Source organism: Trichosurus vulpecula, chromosome 9, assembly GCF_011100635.1.
Source record: "Trichosurus vulpecula isolate mTriVul1 chromosome 9, mTriVul1.pri, whole genome shotgun sequence".
NCBI classification, from domain to species: domain Eukaryota; kingdom Metazoa; phylum Chordata; class Mammalia; order Diprotodontia; family Phalangeridae; genus Trichosurus; species Trichosurus vulpecula.
In genome coordinates, this window is record NC_050581.1 from 21,065,733 (window position 1) to 21,074,864 (window position 9,132).

The window sequence follows — 9,132 nt, forward strand, 5'->3', positions numbered from 1 at the left end:
GAATGTGAACCCAGAGGAAGAAGATGAGCATTGCCCATTGAGCTTTTGGAGATGATGAAGAAGAAAATGAATGTTGACTGTGGAGCATTGAGAAGGCTAGTGGCGGCAGCAGCTGCAGCAGCAGAAGAGGCTCACTGAAGGAGCCTCCTGGTTGTAAAAGTGAATTGAGCTGAAGGGCAGAGACTTGCCCACAGGAAGGAGGCTGAGCTTAAACACCCTTTAAGGCCTTTGAAAGTGAATTGAGGTTGTTTTAGGAGAACAACTGCTTTACTCTAACTTTTGTTTGTTTATGCTGCTCTATATTCCCTCTGAGGCAACGTTCTCTTTTTCTGTGGAGGAAATTTGGAGAGCTGCAGGTTTTCTGACATACTTTGCCACCTTCCTAGAATACTCTCCTCAGCTTCCTTTTACCAATATTTTCATTTACATGGTTGTAGTCATTTATGTAATTTGCCTCCTATTTCTCTCTCCATTAGTTTATAAATACCTTCCCACTTTTCTCTGAATTTCTTATTCTTACTTATCATACCACAATATTTCATTACTTTCATATGCCAGTTTTTTAAAACCATTCTTTGCTTGATGGACATCTGCTTTATTTTCAGTTCTTTGCTGTCAATGTGTGCTGTTATGAATATTTTAGTACGCATTAGACATTTGTTTCTGTCTTTGACCTCTTTGGAATATGTCCACTAATGAGGATCAGTGAGTTAGGGAATATAAAAAAGTTTAAATATTTTTCTCATATGCAGAATTTGGACTAAATCACAGTTTCATCAATAGTGTAGAAGAGGAGCACTGAGAGTTTAAAGTGACTTGTTTAGGATCACACAGCCAATGGGTATCAGCGGCAAAACTTGAACTCAGGTTCTCCTGGCCTTGGGGCTGACTCTCTAGCCACTACACAGCACTCCTAATGCAAACTTTAAAAAGTTAGTGGTCTTTGTTCTGAGTTCTTTTCCTTTGCAGACTTTCTTGGAATTAGAGTCTTTTTGTCAGTGACCCACAGCACTTTACATATCTGCAAAAAGGGAGTGAGTAGGTTGAGCTTGATCCATTCAGGTTTACAGCTCAGTGAACAATGATTAACATTTAAAATGTGTGCCAATGTGTCTCCTAATTAAAGTCAAATAATATAAAACTTTGAACCTATTCATTGCCTTTGGAAATAATAAGAGATAGAGGCTTCATGTCATGAAAAAGTCATTATAGTCAATGCTCAAACTCCCTTCCCCTCCTATTTTGGAGCTACCCTAAATTATTCTCCAGTGCAGGTCTTTGCAACTGGGGCACAGGGTAGTCAAATCTTGTAGTTACTTCAATTGGTATGTAAATTAGGTTGGATACAGAAGAATTAAATCACCTGGCTCCTATCAGATCTGAATCTCTAAGTATGATCTTGACCTGAGGTGGTGGGAGACTACAGTAGACCTTCCATGGAGTTCATGGTTCCTTAGAACCAGAAGAGACTTCAGAGATGTTTGATTTATAAAAAGATCATATAGTAAATGGTGAAACAAAAGTTATTTGAATAAGGAATACTGGTCTTCTCAGCTTGGCTTCTTCCTTTATACTTCCCTCCTCATCTTTAATATCTGCTGTCATACCATAAAAATGAGTACTTGTTGAATTAGATTTAGTCATACTGTCAATCACATCATGTCCTCTATGTACATGTTGAGGTGTAAATAGTGTGTCTTACTATTAAGAAAGCTTTTAAGTAGGTGCTATCCTTGCCACTTAGCCCTCCCCCTTCCAATTTAGGAAAAATACAATTCAGTAATTCATTTATTTGGCAAGTAAGACTACTAGGTAGTGAAAGCCCAGGGGGAAATACAAAGTTTTGAAAAGACATAGTTTCTGCACTTCTGGGTAATAGTAATAGCAACAATTATTATTATTGATAGCTGTCATTTATATAGTGATTTAGGGTTTGTAAAGTATTTTACATATTATTTATTTAATCCTCACTACAATCCTGGGAGGTAGGTGTTATTATTAACATCTGAAGAAACTGAGGCTGATGGAGGTTATGACTTGTCCAAGGTCATACAGTAGGTTTCTACAGTTAGATTTGACTTAAGTCTTCCTGACTCCAGGTCCAGCATTCTATTCAAGGTACCATGAAGCTGCCTCATGGAGCTTATAGTCTTGTAGGGGCACTATGATACAAACACAGATTGCAATAACATCTCACATTACATAGAGGCATTAGAGAGATGCAAACCAAAGAGTTACGTGCATGGCAAAGGCTAGAAGGAGTAGAGATTAAGGAAGGCTTCATGAAGCAAATGGCATTTGAGTTGGGCTTTAAGGAATGAGTAGGAATGTAACAGGTGAAGAGAGGGAGGAAGGGCATTCTAGACTTAGGGGACAGTGTGAGCAAAGGCTTCATTGTGGTTCTAGGGTGATTCTGTGTTCTTCAGGTCTGTGACCGTGCAGAACAAACTCTGGTAGGTCCTACTGTGCTTTGAGTATGGACTGGGGGTGGATTTTATATCTGTTTTAGTTAAGTTTTACAAAACTCATTCATTAAAAGAAAACTATCAAGTGAATATATATTGATATTCTCTTACACCTGTTCTGTGTGTGTGTGCATATACACATACACATATACACATGCACACATACACATATGTCAAATTTCTTGTAGTCTCTTCAATTAGTATATAAATTAGTTTCCTTGGCAAAGATATTAGAGTGTTTTGCCATTTCCTTATCCAACTCATTTTACAGATAAGGAAATTGGGGCAAACAGGATCACAGAGCTAATAAGTATCTGAGGCTGGATTTGACTCCAGGCCTGGTGCTCTATCTACTGTGCCACCTAGCTGCCCATATAATAACAGATTTTGTTGATGAATTGAAGTATAATATAGGTAATAATATCAGTACTTCAAGGTTTGCAAAGCACTTTGTTAGAATAGAAAAGTAAAACTATTTCACCGGACAGGGAGGTGTAGAGAAAGAGAGGCATCAATCAAGAGAGGAAAAGGGAGTATTTGGAATGCAAATGGCAGGATTTATTATCAAAATAAGAAGATGTTCCCTCTTGAAAGTCAGAAGACTAGGAGAAGAGATAAAATAACAATTATGAAAGCAGTCTTTTTAGACAAAACTGCAGAACTGCAGGTTATTTTATCTAAGAAAAGTAGGTAATTATTACCACAGTGGATGACACCATATGCTTTATCAAGTCCTTGTATAGGGTTTTAGGACTTTCTTATAATAGGCCACCAGGTAGTTGGAGAATTTCTATGCTGTTAGTCCATCAAATTGTTATGAAACGATCATGTTTCTTATTTCTCTTCTCCCACCTCCCTGCCTCCGCACTCCCTCCAACAATGAGATTAGGGATTGGAAATTTTCCTAATATGAGAAAAAAAGTGAGAAAGAGAAATGTACACATACACACACACACAGATAGAAAGAGATAAAGAGATAGAGAAACAGAGACAGAGAAAGAAGTGTGGGAGAGAGAAATAGGGAGTCAGAGCTAGGGAACCCTTATACTCAGGCAAAAGTATCTCAAAAATATATATACTCCGAGTTTTTGGAGATGGAATATGCCTCTGATTTGTTTAGTGTACTGTGAATAACCCCTCTCTACCAATACAGATCAATACACACTTGTACTCTAAGAATTTGCAGTCTTTAGAATGTTATATGAGGCACTGAGACATTATATACTTGTGAGGATAAGATGAGATAATATTTTAAAGAACTTTGCAAACCTTAAAGTGTTATATAAATGTGAGGTGTTTATTATTGTTAGTGTTGATAATATTGCTATTTGTCAAGGTGGGTTTGGAACCCAGCTTTTCCTGACTCTGAGATCAACTGTTTATCCTCTGTTCCATGCTCCCTTTCTCCAGAGCATTATCCATATTTATTACCTTGGATAATAACCCAATAAAACTAACTGTGTTATAAAAAACACCTTACTGTAGGAGGGATTTGATTGTACTGTTGGTCACGTCATGTCCTTTGCGTATGTAGTGATGTATAAATGGTGTCTCTATGTCACTATTACAAGGAAAGCTTGTAAGTGGAGTGTTATCCTTTTCCTCCCTACTGCCCTCCCCAATTTGGGATCCTAATGGAGTTTGTCATATCTTGACCTTAGTACTTTTAGTAGTTTATGCCCATTGACATATTTATTCCTCAGAGTGTCCTGTGGTATCTAATTCAATAAAAAATCCATCTATTAAGTACCTATTATATATAAAATCCTACACTAGGTACTAGAAATACCTAAATTAAAAAGGACATACTTCTTATTTTTAAAGGATTTATGGTATTATAGTAGGGGGAGAGGTAAGTACCTAAATAAATATGATATTAATATGATTAAATTCCTAAGAATGGGCAACAGAATAGCACTATAGATCAAGATGGATCTTGAATGCCAAACTGAGAAATTTGTATTTTATTCTGCAGGCAATAGGGAGCCACTCACTGAAGGTTTCTGAGTAGCTCTATATAATCAGAGCTATTTTGTGTTAGCAAGATCACTGTAGTGGTTGTATGAAGGATAGATCAGGTTGGGGAAAAAGATACAGAGAGAAGTATGGAGAAAGTTTGGAAGGTATAACAGTATTTCAGGCTAGAGATAAAGAGGAATTAGGATTCAGTAGGAGTGGATATCGCCATTTTCATTTTACTTGTAAATAATGCAAAGCATAGGAAGGTTCACCAGCTGACCCACATTGGTCATTCTGTGGCTGGTTTTGTGAACTTTAGATTCCTAACTTCTAACTCATTACTATTTCTTCTAGAATATTTATTCTAGAATAGTACATTAAGGCTATGACCTTAATAAGCTGACTGATATGTCACAGTTTTCTAGAGGGACAGTATTTATGCCTTTCAGACTGATATCTTTTTAGGATATAATTTATCTTTATTTAAAACAAATCAATGAAAGAAATAGGAGTATCTGGAGGAGAGAAAGCAGTAGAGAGCCACCTTTGAGAGATAGTAAAGAGACCCTGGAAGATCCAAACCCATCCTGAGGGAGGACACTAGGCTGGAGAAGAGAGGAATACAGGTTTTGAGAAAAGAGATCAGGTATCATAGGGGAAAGGCTCAGAAGGAAAACCTATGTCCAGGGAAAGCTCAGCCCTTCAAATAAGAGGAAAAGTCCTTCTATTCTTTCTCCTCTGGCCCCCTGTCTTCCTCCTTCTCCTCCTTTTCCTCCTTTTCTCCCTTTTCTTCTTCCTCCTCCTTCTGTTCTTCCTCCGTTTAGTCCTCATCTTTCTTTTCTGCCTGCTGTTCCTTCTCCTTTTTCTCTAATTTTCTTTCTCATCCCTTATTAAAGCAGTTTAAATAAATTACTGTGTCAAGCTACAATACTTTTCATTACTGTTAAATATTTTTTTTTGTTTTGAGAACTCTGGCATGCTGCTTCTGAAGCAGAAAGGATGGATGAAATACTGGAGAGTTGGTGCTCTAACTAAATAAGTAAATGCTAAGAGAGTAACAAGCTGCTCTTGATAATTTCAAGTCTCCTGGTCTAGGTACTGAAAGGGCTGATGTGATTTTTGAGCCTCTGTTAGTGACATTTGAAATATCAAGGAAAACAGGAGAGATTCTATAAGATTGGAGAACAGCTAACAATTTCAAAACAGGGAAGCAAACAGAATCTGCAAACTATTGTTCAGGCTTTCACAGAGCCCTAGATTGGGAGTGTGGTTTTTAAACCCTGGCTGATAGTCCTTTTACCAGTTAATTGTCTAGTTTGCAGAAACAGAAGGTCTGGTCTGGGGGCCTCTGCTCTTGATCACAACGCTGCCCAGCAGAAATAGCTTGTATTGCTCCATAAAGGCTGTTAACACAATGTGTATTTGGGATGTTTGAAGTATACCAACATTCCTCAGAATAAAAATTCTCTTTTTAACTGTTCATGCATTAAAGTAAAGATAATAAAAATGTAAGGTTATCTAATTATAATTTTACTAAACAAAATGTGATCTAGAAAGCAAAGAAAAATTAATTTTGAAAAATAATTCAGTTGATCAAGAGATATAAGCAGCCAGCATGTCTCTCTGAAAGGACTGATCTATAAATAGGAAGAGTTCCTCTGTGCTCCTTGAGGATAAAAAAATCTTGTTTATTTTCTGTTTTTCTTCTTTAGCTTAGTACTTTCTGATGTTGTAAAGTATTCCTTTGTTGAACTTTGGCTAAGATAGTTATTCTTTCTTTTAATTGTGAGGAATTATAAGGAATTAATATTGCAGAATGTATTTGAAATCTTCTCTTCTTTTCTCTTCTCTCCCCTCCCTCCTTCTCTGTCCTCCTCTCCCCTCCCCTGCCCTTCTCTTCCCTTGCCTTTCCTGGGGCCATTGAGAGCTTATGTGAACTGTCTGTGGTCACACAGATAGTCCATGTCGAAGGCAGTAGGATTTGAATTTAGGTTTTCACGTCTTGAAGGCTGGCCCTCTATGTACTATATATAGCTGCCTCTTTTTAAAAAATTCTTAGGTGGATAGTATAAATTGAGTACTTTTATTTATTATTCAGGATTTGACTAAATGACTTTGTGAATCATTTATCTATTTGAGTTCTATTTCTTTCTCCTTTTGTTTATTTTTAAGATATTTCACTGTCTACTAATGGTCAAAATCAGACAGCAAGGGCTAAGTTTACTCTTCACTCACAAGAAGTACACAGTTGATAAGATAATGAATCCCTAGCAATATCACAATTCTGATGAATTGGAGACATATTTGAAAATTTAAAATTAAAATATTATATATGTGTCAATCATCTATCTAAATGATTGTGATTTAGTTTTTAGAAGGCTTTCGGGGTTGAAAAATTAGTTTAACAATACTTATAATAAGTATACATAAAGTTCAATTGCTTATCCTGTTTCTTTTAGTTGCTACTGCCTGTGCCCCTAATAATATATACAACTTTTGTATATATTTGCATGTACATGTACTGTTTTATAATTATAATTGCATATATCTTGTGTTTCCTTTTCCACATACGTATTGCTTTGCCTTAATAAAATGCAAGCTCCTTAAAGATAGGGGCTGTTTTATTTTTTCTTTGTATTTATTGTATCTAGAATTTAAATACTTATTGAACTGAACAATGCTTTCCAGGGTTTCCCTGTCACTACTACTTTTTTTTTGTTTGCCTGTCCTATCCCCTAGACTCTGATCAATGATGTTTGGGGAAATGAGGTTCCTTTGGCTAAGGAACTTTGGCTAGTTCTCTGTCCAGGGCCAGATTAATTTCAACTTTATATAATCCTTCAAAGTTCATAAAGTGTCTTTCTTAAGGCAGCTATGTGGCACAGTAGACTTGAAATTGAATAGACCTGAATTCATATGCAACAGCAGACACTTACAAGCTGGGTGACCTAGGGCAAGTCATTTAACCTCTATCAGCCTCAGTTTCCTCAACTGTAAAATGGGAATAAAACAGCATGTACCTCACAGGGTTATTATGAAGATCAAATGATACAATATATGTAAAGTGCTTAACATAGTGCCTTGTACATAGAAGGTGCTTAATAGATTTATGTAGCTTTTCTTTCTTCCTTCCACTGTGCTTTCCAGCACCACGTGGTCCCTGAGCTCAGAAAAGCACCTGCAGAACCCACATTCCAGTCATGAAGTCCTTCTAATGAATCGAACATCTCATTGTTGCTCTTCCCCCTCATTGTCATATGTATTGAGATTTGCCCGAACTAAAGTGGGTCTTCTATGAGAAGAGGCTCTGGCACATATGTCTATTTTCTCTTCTCCAATGGAATAAAGAAAGTGTTTTGCTTATGACCACTGTTATCTCTTTGGATTTATTTTTTTAATTTTATTTTTCAGGGTTAACTTGTTATGATAACCTGTGTGAGCTCTTTGGTATTTTGAGAGTAAACAGTGGTTGTAAAACCTCTGTGACTCTTTGGTCAGTTGTTTTCAGGGTTGACAGTATGCACTTGGTTTTTCCAAGTGTGGCACTATTCCAACCCTCATCTTTGTAGCAAAATTTTCATGGTGACCGACCAGATTTAGGGGAAGAGCAACTTAAATCATCACCCTTCTGCTTTCTGTATGAGTCAGAACTTTTTTCCCTTTTTGACCTTTTATTTTATTGTCAGCTTTTGTCCTGTCAGTCCTGAATTCTCTCAAGTAGCAACTGCTGCCGAAATAGAAAGAACAGCACAATATTGACATATATGGTGTAACAGAAAGGGTTTGGGATTTGGAGTCTGTTACTACCTACATAATCTTGGGCAAATCCCTTCAACTCTCTGGGACTCGGTTATCTTCTTTGAAAGATGGGAAAGTTGGATAAGATTATCTCTAAGATCCTGTAGTCTCCATATCCTGTGATCCTAAGTAATATTATCCAAGTAATTTTCAGAGAAAGAATGTCCTTGGCTCCAGTGGTGCAGTAGATACAGTGCTGGACCTGGAGCCAGGAAGACTTGAGCTCTCTCTATACTCAAACGCTTACTATATGTAACCTTGGATAAGTCATCTAACCTCTCTCAAACTTAGTTTCCTCATCTATATTTTTTAAAAAGTTGAAATAATAATAGCACCTGCCTTCCAGTGTTGTGAAGATTAATGAAGATAACATATGTAAAGTACCTACCATAAGACCTGGCACATAGTAGGTACTAAATGCTTTTTTCCTTCCTTCCTCACATAGTCAGACATTTCTGGACCTCTTTGCTGAATTGTGCATTGGGCCTAGAATTTACATTATTGCCACTTAAGCTGAGCATCAATTTTCTGTTTCCATTTAAAAAGAGAGTATTATTTTTTTTCCCTTGAAATAAAAGTACCCATCCCTGGATCTGTTACCTTTTCTGATACCTCCTCATTTAGGGACTTGCACTAGTGAGACAACCAGGAGAGGAGTTTCCTGGCCTGAGACATTAGATGCAGTGTGAAAAATCAAACTAGATTCTACTAATTCTTTTCCTATACAGAAAATTGTCCCCCATTTCTGTGGAATTCCTTGCAGTGTATGGGGCAAAAAGTTGTTTCTTCCTGAACCTAAATTATGTTTCCAGCAGTGGCTGTTAGGACACAATAAATCTCCCATTGATTCATGTACTGAAAAACTTTATTTTGTAAAGTGGCAAGAAAATGAGCATAACATCTATAAATG